This window comes from Anolis carolinensis, chromosome 3, assembly GCF_035594765.1.
Source record: "Anolis carolinensis isolate JA03-04 chromosome 3, rAnoCar3.1.pri, whole genome shotgun sequence".
Classification (NCBI taxonomy): Eukaryota; Metazoa; Chordata; class Lepidosauria; order Squamata; family Dactyloidae; genus Anolis; species Anolis carolinensis.
In genome coordinates this window covers 176,550,769-176,563,956 of record NC_085843.1, presented here as the reverse complement: position 1 = coordinate 176,563,956, position 13,188 = coordinate 176,550,769, and positions in this window count along the sequence as shown.

The following is a 13,188-nucleotide window of genomic DNA, read 5'->3' as shown; positions in this document are numbered from 1 at the left end:
AGTGAATACTAAAATTAGGAAGAGAAAAGCAGGCTGAGTTACATAATCATTCATTTGAATGCTCTCTGTCTTTTCCTACTCTTCCAAAATGCATCACACAAACAGCTGACTAGCTGGTTCTCTACCGTGGAGTTACACAATAATTCTTTATCAATTCCTTGTGCATCTATAATGCCACTGATTCAAATGATTTCAGCATTTCAATTGTTTAACATGATGCTGAACATTTTGCTGCCTCTTGAAATATTTTGAACTGGTGTTTTAAATTATTCTATTTTATTAGATGTCAGTCACTGCAATTTTTGTGATTACTCTTTTCCTTCCAGCTCTTTTCTTTTGTACACCACCTTTCAAAGACTTTATCCCAAAACCTAGAGATAAAACTGAAGTACCAAAGGGGCAGCATTGTAATAGAAATTCAATATTAAGTCATGTTCTTGCACTTTTAATAGCTGCAACAATGTGTGGATGCATGTAGATGCAAGGCAGCAGTAGTAAATGCAGTGCATGTGTAGGAGGAAAGGTACAGTATTAGTAGCCTTCATTCATTGCTCCCCCATCTTCAAAGCTTTTACTCCTGAAAGGCGTGATACGTATCTGATGGAAACATTAATTGGGGAATCAATGCTATGAAAAGATTGCTGGGGAAGAAATACAGGGTTAAGATCACCCACACCCACATCTCCCCCTCTCTTATACATTGGACTATCTCCACTTTGTTACAGTTCAATGACTGGATTTACATTGGCTGTTGTATCGGTTTGTTCATCCCTTAACTAACATAACAGGGCTCTGTTGTGTGCATGTGTGTGTGCGTGCTTTCTATGCCACTTCTCTAAAACCAACCATACAAAATATTAGTAATTCAGATAAACAAAAATGGGTAAACCAGGAATCTCCAAAGCCTTTTGGAAGCATGAGCTTTTTGGAGATTAATTGGCATTCACACTATTTAGAATAATCGTAACATTTTGGAAAGTATGATCTTGTTAGAGACCATAACCTTTTGGAGAGGCATGACCTTCTTGAGAAGAGTTAAAAGCTTCCTCGAGTCAACCTTCTCCTTAGTGATAAATATCCACTAGTATTCATGCAAGGGCAATTTAGGTTTCTCAGTTGTTAGATTGATGTTTCTCTTTGAACTATTAGGAACAAAGATATGCCAATAAAATATATAGCAGATCTTCAGAAGTGTTATTTCATGCCCAAAATGAACATCTACTCTCCCATAAAATATATTGCTTTTAAATCATGCTCTCAAGAGACCAAAATTAGTCATTGTTAAAAGTTTACATAATTGATTTACTTACAAACTTCATGCATTCAGCATACACATACATTGCTTATTGCTTTAGAGTTTAAAGTGAACTGACTCAATATAAACTGACTACTCATTGCATTATACTGAACTATACTCAACTATACTCAACTGACTTATACGTAAATTATAGTGTACTATACTCCAGCTGATGCAAACAGACTCATACTCTGTCATCAACTAACTTAACTGACTTCTGATTCAAACGGGTTCTAAAATGGAGTCTCAGTCTGAACATTCTCATATCTGGGTCACATGGTCTGTAGCCCCTCCAAACACCACAAAGGGAAAACTGCATACCAATATATACATATAATATAATAAGTAATCTCAATTATATACATAACAAATAACTAGCATAGAAGGCTTGTAGAAGGTTGCCATTTCCAACAATTAATGAATATAGTACAACTTCCATTCCCACATAGCTGTGGGAACATTATCTATGGTTTCATCTGGTCACATATGCCATCTCTAAGAATATTTTAGGTCTTTCAAATGATTCTATGGTATGCTTCTGCCAGAAGTAATTTGAATAAGCTTAACTATTATCCACCGTTTTCTGTTTCCATGATAATTTCAGGAATGTATCCCCTGTGTATATGGGGGTTGTACTTTATTCAAAACTGTAATAAAACCACTGTCATGACTCTCATCCTGAACTGAAATAATGTATCTACATTACAGGATTCATACCATTTTAATTGCCATGGGTCAATCCAAAAATTGTGCACAATTGTGATATTTCAGATGTTTTTGGATTCCAACTCCCATAATCACTGGCTAGTGGCCAGACTGAGTAAGTCCGATTAAGGAAGAATTTTTGTCTGGCATATGAAAAAACTGAAAATTATCAAACCATTGGTTGCAGTGGGAGGGCTTCCGAGGCTCACCCCCCCCCCCGCTCGGTTTTTGGGCTAGAGGGGTGAAAATCATCACACATGGAGGGCATTTCATCCCCTTTTAGCCCACCAACTTTTAAAACATTTGGGTCTTCCGCAGAGTACTATTGTTATTAATATTATTATTACTATTAACACCCATTGGCACACATCCAATGTAATGGGGAGGCGAGGCATTCCTCTCCCAGACTGAGCTTAGGGTCAGTAGAGTAACTAGTGTTATTAATATGAATGGCCATCCAGGAAGAGGAGGAGGAGGAAGAGGACCAGTAGAGGGGGCAGTGCAACCCCCAAGCAAGGCTTGTATTTGAAACACATCAGCTATAATGGGAAAGCAGCCCTCTGTCAGTATCTGCTTATTGTTACGGGATGAGACGAAAGGAAAATGAAAGCAAGCACAATGACTGTGCGGCTTTCATTTTCATTTCACCTCTTGTTTCCTACGAAAATTCATCATTTGTTTTATGTAGATGAACGGTCAAAACAAAATGATAGCACGAAGGAAATGAAGGAAAATTTTTCACGCACATCTCTAGCATCTACATTCACAGAAGAGAATTTTTGAAATGATTGTTTGAAAACAATTTAATTTCTGCTTGAAGGAAAATGATGGGGTTTGTGTGAGTGTCAATTCTAAGCCCATTTGCTGAGCATGGCATTTCTGTGATACCATCTTCTTTTTTTAATTGCAAACAGGAGGCAAAGTGTTGGAGGAGCATCAGAGGGTAACTATTAAGAAAGGATTTAGCCAGAACTCACAATCATACTACAACAGATGCATTGAGTAGGAAGGTTTGTATAAGAACATCTTTTTAAAAAGCTTGCTGTTACGTGGTAGAATAAGCTAGTAGGCAAGAATGTACAACTATTCCTGTGTAAATAATTGGACATCAATGTGAAAAACAAAATAGGCTTAGTGCCTTGATTGCATGTGCCTGGAGTTTGTGAAACCCTAGTACTATTTTCTCTGAGGGAGATCCCATTAATCAGGATGAAATGTAAGCCTGCTTCGCTATCAGTAGTTGAGACAACTTACTTGTAGGTAAGGAGCTGTGGTGGCGCAATGGGTTAAACCCTTGTGCCAGCTGAACTGTTGACCTGAAGGTTGGGCTACTGACCTGAAGGTTGCCGGTTTGAATCTGTAAGTCAGGGTGAGCGCCTGTCTGTCAGCTCTAGCTTGCATGGACATGAGAGAAGCCTCCCAGCTAACACATCCTGGCGTCCCCTGGGCAACGCCTCTATAGATGGCCAATTCTCTCACACCAGAAGTGACTTGCAGTATGTTCTCAAGTAGCTTCTGACATGATTAAAAACAATTGTACGTAGTCAAATCAGGTAAATCATTTCCCCCGTATGCTGCTCTGCTACCATGTGGTTATCACAGGATATCACAGCAGAAAAAGGCCATGAAAAGTACTTAGAATCTCAATGTCTTCTCTAAGGACTGTATTCCATGGGCAGGAGACAGGGAGGATGGAGGAAAGTGAGGGAAAGCGTCATTGAGATTGGGGACCCGGCCATCCCACAACATTTTCCCATCTTCTTCAGGTTTTCTGCCACTTCCTGCCTGTGTCTTCAGTCAGGAGTTGGGGAACATCCTACTCCTGAAAATGAAGCCTCTGACCATCTTCACACACTGGTGAGATGGATTTCCACACACAGCCACTGGAAGTGGCTGTACATCATAGGATGACCTCAGTGGGACTTAATTTTGTTAGCATACAAAGATGGTAAGAAAATGGGGGAATTTTGATGGGAGAAGGTCATAGGGCTGGATCTACGTTGCCTTATAATCCAGTTTCTGAATCCAAATTATCTGTTTTGAACTGGATTATATGAGTCTACACTGCCATATAATCAAATTCAAATGGGATGGTATGGATTCTGAAAACAGATTATATGGCAGCATAGATGGGGCCTAATAGTGCTTTACTGTATATCCTAACCACTTAGATGTCTACAAAGATGCACTTCTTTAAGGGGAAGGCTAGATAGATACAGAGAAAACAATATGACTGTAAAAGGGCATTTTATATATATAATGAGTGACAGCTGGATTATGTGTCATTACAGTATCATCCATAATTGTGCATTGTGTATTAACTTTCTTTATAGTAATATATTGTTCAGTACTTTGTTAATTGTCTTTGATTTCAAAACCACTATACAAATAAAGTTTAATAGTAAAGATAAATGTAATCAAAGAAAAGGGAGAATAACAAATTTTATCAAAGCATGGGCTAGCCAGTCATAATATTTACCTAGGGCCTCTTCACATGGCCCCAAATTTGGTGGTGGCAGTGGGTTTTTTCTGCTTTTGCCATCACACACCGGAATAGTACTTCTGAGGTGATTCCATGGCTGAACTGTTGCATAAACTCTGCCACCCCCAGAAAAATTGCCCATGGGAGACAAGAGGCTTCTTGTCTTTCCATTAGGAAAGATGGATTGAACCGGCTTACCAGGGCTTTCTATGTGTGATGAGGTAGGGGGAAACCGGGATGGTGTAGGGTGTGAAGCGACAGCTTCCCATGCCCCCTAGGGTGGGCACCACCAGGATCACCATGATCCGCTATGCTGCTCAGTGATTCCACTGGTGAGTTTGAAGAGGTCCCTGGGATATGCACAGTGTTAAGTGGTGAGCCTAACAGAAAAACAGGATAATAAAATAAATAAAGGAGGAACTGGCAGGGGCTCTGAGGAAATGATGAAAAAAGAATGTCCTCCCTTTACTTTCCTTGTTTTTGGTGGCTACCTGGAAGAAAAAGCTGTGCATATCTGCTTAAGGTCACACATAAACACATATCCAATAGTTAGCTTTAGAAAGTACAGGGAGTACAATTCTTTAGTGATGTAAGTAACTGTATGCTTAATGAGACACAGAATATTTTCTTTATTATGTGTTCTGTCTTTGGACAGTAGTATATTTGCATTACCTTCAATAGGGGTGATAGTTATGTAGAAACATAACCACAAGACTCTGGATAGCTAGAGTAACAAGGCCTGATAATTGCGTACAAATAATGAATGTAATTGGACAGGCAAGAATCATTCATGTTGCAGCATAGAACTATGACGCTCTACCCTGAAAAACAAGTGTTTTCAAGGGCAAACCAGTGGTTCTGAGAAATCTGGACACCAGTAGGTTTTAAAAAAATTAAATCTATGCTGAATTTAATTATTGTCAAGGTGGCTGCTAATGCTGAGAAATTCTCAGTCTCTGCTGATTTCTCATCTGTAACTCAAACATTCCTAAGCAAGACCTTCATGCTTCCATCCTTTCACAGTTATCACAACAATATTTTTAGCTTGTCCTGCTGATATGTCGAGAGTTTCAGTAAAAAAGCTCAGCATATCTTTATCACAGGCATAAATTTCAGGGGATCTTTATCAAAGCCTCAGTATGTTGGCCAAACTCCCATCCTGACAACACATTTCCTGATATATTACATTTGGAAGCTTCGTCTTCCCTCTCCTCTCCTTAAAACCTCTCAGAGTGCGCTGGGGCAATGCAGTAGCTGCAATTTCTTTGTTGTGTCTTGGCAGTATATCATTGCTCTCCACAAACACTTGCAGTGATACTAAAAAGAACCCTGAACTCTTTGTGATGGCTTCTATGTAACATTGTCATTATTCTGATGTCTTGAGACAGATCTGTGAAGAACCATAATTTACACTGCAAGTACATTAGCTTCTCTTTGATGTACTCTGAGTACAAAGGACTTCATATGATTTGGTGCAGCACATGTTTATAAGTAGTTGTCTGCTCCTCCCTATGCCTCTGTATCAGAATTACATCTTGTCCCTGTGCAAACTTGGGTGTTATGGGGTGATGGTGCTTACCATGGTCTGAATTTTGTTACATTGATATGGTATTCTTCCCTTGAAGAACTGATAATAATTTTACTTGCTCCATACTCTGTCTCATAGATTCTTACTCAATTTTGCAGTGTATGGCTAGAAATCAGAACTAATGTGCTAAAATAGAGTCTCTGTTGTGTCCCTTGGTAAATGGGAACTCTCTCATTTTTTTTTTTTGCCTCGACCTATACCCAGTTACTGCACTTCAGTGTTCTGCCAGTTATTGCATATATATAATTTTCCACCTGCCTCCCAATTCTGAATACGCTCACTGTGCCTGGCTATTATTGTTGAGTTGCTTTTATCTGATTTTATTGGATATTTTAATTATTTTATATGCTTATATGTTTATAAGTTAAATATAGTTTTTATTGTGTTATAAGTGATATTTACAGTGAAAGTGGGGGAAAACATTGTGGAGAAAAGAAAAAGAAAGGAGGAAAAGAAACAGAGAATGAAGGAGATAGAGGAAGAGAAAAAATATATAAAAAAGAAAAAAAAGGGGGAGGGAAAAAAAGGGGTTACGAGGGAAAAAGGAGGGAAAAAGAAAAAAAGAAAAAAAGAAAAGTTGTCTTCTGTTATTCTTTTGAATTAGCCTTCTGCGTTGCTTTTCAAACATCGGATAGGTTTATTGTTAATGTTGTTCCTCTATTTTGCATGAAATCTTGGAAACCAGTCCAATCTGGTTTCTGTTTAGCATCTCTTAATTTTTGTGACAGACAGTCCATTTGTATTATCAGAAGTTGTATCATCAGAAGTTGGATTTTTTTTTGTTTCCAGAATTTAGCCAAAACTAATCTTGCAGATGTGCACATAAGAAAAAACATTTTATCTTGATTTGCATTTAGTTTCGCATTTGTTATGCCCAATAAATACATTTCTGGAGCCAGAGGGAATTTGATTTTTATTATTTCCTGTGTTATTAAATTGATCCAGTATCTTTTAATTTCTTTACAAGTCCACCATTGATGGAAAAAAGTTCCTATTTCTTTCTCACACTTCCAGCATTTGTTGGATAATCACTTATTAAATTTTGCTAATTTGGTAGTGGTGTAGTACCATCTGAATAACATCTTATACCAATTCTTCCGAATGTCTATAGCTGTGGAAAATTTTAGTTTTTGTTCCAAATTTCTTCCCACTGATTTACATTTATATTATGACCGAAATCTTTTGCCCATTTTACTTGACAATCTTTAATCTGTTCTTCCTCCGTTGTCCATTGTAATAATTGTTGGTATAGTATTTTGATTATCTTTTTTTCTTTTAGCATTATTAAATCCCATAGGCCTGATTCTTGCTTAAAGCCTACTTTAGTATCTTGTTTGTAACACTCTAGTATTTGATAATATTGAAACCATGATATCTTCTTATTTTCTTGTTTTATTTCTTCGTGAGTCTTAATTGTGAATTCTCGGTTATGGTTTTTAAAAAAATATTTGGTGATATGTTAACCAATTTTCTACGCCCAGTTCTCTTTTATGTTTTGCCTCCATTGGAGATATCCACAATGGAGTTTTGTTGTATAATCTTGGTTTATATTTCTCCCAATTATATATTTCTCCCATCCTAATTAAATATGCTCTAATATAATGGTTTCTGAAAAAAATTTCAGTCTTTCTTTTGCTATACCACAGATAATCATGCCATCCTGCACGTAGGTCATGTCCTTCTAATGTTAGTAATTTGGTGTTATTCAGGATCGTCCAATCTTTTAGCCATAACAAGTTACAGGTTTCATAATATGACCAAATGTCTGGAAGTCCTAGGCCTCCTCTCCTTTTGTTATCCATCAGTATTTTTAGTTTTATTCTTGGTTTTTTATTTTTCCAAATGAATTTAGTTATGTTTGTATTCCATTTTTAAAAAGACAGTCGTTCCTAATTATAGGCAGTGTTTGAAAAAACAAAGTAGCTGACGCAGGATAGTCATTTTTATTATCGCTATACGGCCCAGTAAAGAAATATTTTGATACTTCCATTTTTCTATATCTTTTTGTATTTTTGACCAAAGTTGCTCATAATTACTCTTTAGTAATTTCACATTGCTTGGTGTCACTATCACTTCTAAGTATTTTACTTTGTTTTCTTTATTTAATTTGAAACCTGTAAGTTTGCTGAAATTTTCTATTTTTTCTATCCATCTATTGATATTGTTTAAGGGGTTTTCAATAATACAAACAACGTCGTTGTCGTATACTCTGTTTGTAGTTTTGATTTCTTATTTTCAGTCCTCCTAGATTTTTATCCTCATTTATGTCTCTTACCAAGGTTTCCATTATTAAAATGAATAATAATGGCGATAACGGGCATCCTTGCCGCGTACCTCTGTTACTTGGGATTGATTTGTTTTTTTCTTGGCCATTTATCATTAACGTAGCTTCTTGTTATAAATATATAGCTTCTACCCCATTTTGAAATTTATAACCAATATCTAATTCTTTCATCAGCAATTTTAGGAAGTCCCAATTGATTTTATCAAACGCTTTCTCAGCGTTGATAAAAAGTAGGGAGAATTGCGGTGATAAAGATGTCTATCCTTCCAAAACTCCTATTCTTATTTCAAAATTTACCAATAATTAAGAAAGTGCAAAAATTTAGAATATGGAATAAAGACATTTCAAAATTTATTTGACAAGGTAAGAAACCCAGAGTGTACATGATAGACGAGAAGAAAAGGGGGGGGGGCTAGGACTCCCAGATTTCCAAATATACCATGAGGCATGTGGACTATCCTGGCTCAAAGACTGGACTCTACTACAGAAAAATAAACTTCTAACAATAGAGAGAGCAAATCTGCGAGCGGGATGGCACGCATACATTTGGTATGGCAAAAAATTGATCGAGAAAAACTTTGACAACCATATAATTAGATCCTCTTTACTTAAAATTTGGGAAAAATACAAAAGAAAATTATTTCCAAAGACCCCTTTATGGATTTCACCCATGGAAGCATGCCATAGGAGAGAATTAGGCGGTGACACCTGGCCAAGATACAAAGATATATTAGAAAAAAAAAGGTACTCATAAATTAAAAGCCTGGAAGAAATAAATCAGAAATTCCCAAAAGTGGGATGGTTCCAATATTGGCAAATTAAAGAGACCTATAAAATGGATAATAAAATTGGTTTTGAAGATAAAGAAACTTTCTGGGATAAAGTAATAAACCTGGAAAGCAAAATTATAAGCAATATATACAAAAAATTATTGGAATGGGCAACAGAAACAGAATTAATAAAAGACTGCATGATAAAGTGGGCTGGGAATATAGGGAAGCCAATAAAACTTGAAGAATGGGAAAAAGCTTGGAATCATAAATTAAAATTAACCTACGCAGTGGCATTGAAAGAAAATTGGTTCAAAATGTTCTTCAGGTGGCCTCAAAGATTATCCAAATTTGACAAAAGAATTTCCAACAGGTGCTGGAAATGTGGTGAGAAAGAGGGCACCTTTTACCATTGCTGGTGGACCTGTAAAAAAGCTAAGGCCTATTGGACAAAGATACATAATAAAATACAAAAGATGTTACAAATTAATATAAACCTGGACCCCAAATATTATTTATTAGGTCTGCTAGATATAGAGGAGGACAAAAACAAAGAAACACTTTTTTTTCTATTTAGCAACGGCTGCAAGAATGGTGTATGCTAAGCTTTGGAAGGAAAAAGAAATCCCGGAGATAATGAGTTGGTATAACAAAATTCTTGAAATTATGAATATGGACAGATTAACATATTTATTAGCAAATAATTATGGCAGACCAAAAAGACAAACAAATTGGGAGCAAATTAAGATATACTTGAACAATGCTAATGTTAAGATAATGATTTAATTGACCTGATACTCATGCCAAATAGAGGGAGAAGATGAGTCCGGTCTATTATTATAAGATGATCAATTAGGGAAGGTACAAACTATAAAGACATTTGATGGAAGTCATGTTTTTATTTTTATGTTTACACAACTGGTCTGAAGTTTGGATTTTGTTTTTGTCAATGATGCAACATATATGTGCGTATGTGTATATGTATGCATAGATGCATTAATATATATATATGTGTATGCATATCTGTGAGGGAGAATAATGTTATAGGTAACTCGATATTATCTTATTTTATGTATATCCTTTTCCATTTTCCCCCTTTTTTATTTTTTATTTTTTTATTTTGTTTTGCTCCCCTCTTCTCCGTCTTCTATCTTTTCTATTACTGTATATGCATGTATGTGACTAAGTTTCTGTGGGATCACTACTTGTGTATGTGTGTGTTAAGAGAAAAACATCTGGTCAATTACAACTCATGGTTGAGTAATTGGAGCAATCAGGGCTAACAGGCTTGAGCCACTCCCTGAATGGGGTATATCTGGGAAATGTTTGTAATGTCTTTTGGGGACTTACTGAATGCTTGCTGAGAGCCTACTATGAAGATGCATGAATTTAATGCAAGGGACTTTATGTGAGTTTTGTTGCTGGAAGTTTTATTGTGATTTTTTGACTCTGCTACCTAAGAGTAAATTTTTGATTTTTATGTATATTTATGGAGCTTGATGTTTATTGTGACTGAATCATTTTCTATTTCTTTCATTTCCTAATAACTTCTGGTAGATTGTTGCGGGTGCTGCTGCTCAGTTTAGTCATCTCCGACTCTTCGTGACCTCATGGACCAATCAACGCCAGAGCTCCCTGTCTGCCATCACCGCCCCCAGTTCCTTCAAGGTCAACCCAGTCATTTCAAGGATACCGTCCATCCATCTTGCCCTTGGTCGGCCTCTCTTCCTTTTTCCTTCCATTTTTCCCAGCATCGTGATCTTTTCCAAGCTTTCCTGTCTCCTCATGATGTGGCCAAAATACTTCAGCTTTGCCTCTAATATCCTTTCCTCCAGTGAGCAGCTGGGCATTATTTCCTGGAGGATGGACTGGTTGGATCTTCTTGTGGTCCAAGGCACTCTCAAGATTTTCCTCCAGCACCAGAGTTCAAAAGCGTCTATCTTCCTTTGCTCAGCCTTCCTTATGGTCCAGCTCTCGTATTCATAGGTTACTATGGGGAATACCATTGCTTTGACTATGCGAACCTTCATTGCCAGTGTGTTTGTCCAGGTGATAGCTAAAGTGCTCGGTTTGGGAAATTTCACTTGACACACATTTTAGCAGCATATATATATATATAGACACACATATACACAATTTTGTGGGAAGGAAAAATACAGGTGAGATCACACATATGTACACACACTTATCTAACTACATTTCTTTCTGCTGCACTTTTCATCCCTAGAGATCTGTTTCTTGATGTTCACATGAAAAATACGTTATTGTTGAAACTGATTTCAACAATAGAGTGAAGTGAGGCAAACATAAAAATGGGACTAAAGTAGCATCCTTCCAGCCAAGTCTAGTGGTCATTCCTCTCTCTGAGATGACAAAACCATATGTGCACCTTGTCCTATCCTGTATCACCTAAATAAGTCACTTCTACTCACAGAAAAGGAGGATGCAATATCATTGGAAGATGTAAGATTCAATTGCTACTCCAGTTTGTACAGTGATGGATGGGCTGCCATCTTGTTCTTTTCCACAGGCAACAAAATGTCTCTTGACAGCGATGTTTATGGAAGCAACAAAATAGTAGGAGAAGCAGGCAGGATCGGCCAGGTTTGCAATCAGCCAGGGTTTGCAAGCAACCAGGATTGACTGGCAGGAAGGGAAGGAAAGCCTCAATGTTTTGATTCTCTCTTCAGATCCCTTTGCAAAAGAAGCAACGGTTGAGTTTATCCTTCCTTCCTTTTGCATTAATTGTTCAGCCTGGCTGAGTTTCAGCGTTGCAATAGCGCAGGTCGCAGAGGCGGGAAAGTGTTGAGGGTATGAACTTTCCAAAGTCATTCCTCCCTGTGATAAGTGCCTAAATCTGAATGGGGACTATGTTGAAAAGTACTATTTCAGTGTGGCTTTCAACTGCATATGGTAAGTGTTTTATCCTATACTTGGTTCTTTTTAAATTCCAAAATGTAATGTACTTTCTGGATAGCCCTTGTATTTATGGTTTCCATTTGTCTATGTTTTAAAAATGTATTGCATTTGTTTTGAATTGCAAAGCGCCTAGAAACTCAGTTAGGTGGAGACACCTAAATAAAGTAAATAGTGAGTCAATGAATGGTAAGCAGGAGCTGTGTTCTCAATCATGGAGTGATTTTACTGCAGAGCTGATGGTAGGTACTGTCCTCTTAGAGATGGACAAATGTCAGTTCTCCTTCCCATTGTTCCCCCATTCCTTTTTTCTAAATCTCAAAATTCTTTCCATCTAAGTAATGAAAAAGTTGTCCGAGCAGTAAGTTTTTGTAAAAACACCAATCATATGGAGTATTAAATGTTCTGCTGTCTCTAATGGTCAAATTCAGTAAGTAAGTACAGATCTTCTTGGTATGGAGAAAGCCATATTGTCTCTGTGCAGTTCTGGACTAAGGACAAATGAGCCCCTGTGCTAGTTAAGTTATGAGGCCGTTTACTTGGGCCCTGAAGGAGGTAGGCCTACTCTGCCTGCTTTCTGGCACACTCATATAGACCATCAACTCTTATGTCTAGAATCGCTTCAAAACAGAACATCTTTGAATTTAGAATTGCACCACATAAGCAAAATCCATCATTAAAAAATGGCAGGAAGATGCCCCTCCCAGACCAAGGGGGCCCTGTGCTTAAGCACACTTAAGCACAATCGTAAATCTGGCACTGCCAGTGTTCATATATGTGGGAATGGAATGGTGGGTATGGAATGGCAGCCATAAATCAGCAGTACAAACTATGTTGAAAACTATGTTGATTCAATCCCAGTCTTTTAGGACTTTCTCTGGTGACCTCATCACATTCACCAAAATCAGTGTCCTAGGATGCTTCCAGCCTGTTTGGGGGATAGAGACCCCTGCTAGCCATCATACAATGTCATGTGACTTCTGGCAGAGGCCCTGCCCCCAACCGGGATGGAAGTGTTCTTGGATGCTTCTGCCACAACACAAGAGGCTTCCATTGGAACCAGCACAGATTCCCCCCAGAAGGACTACTCTTCCCATGTAATGTGTCCCTGTCCCTATCTTTCCTCCACTTTACCTGGCTTTTGTG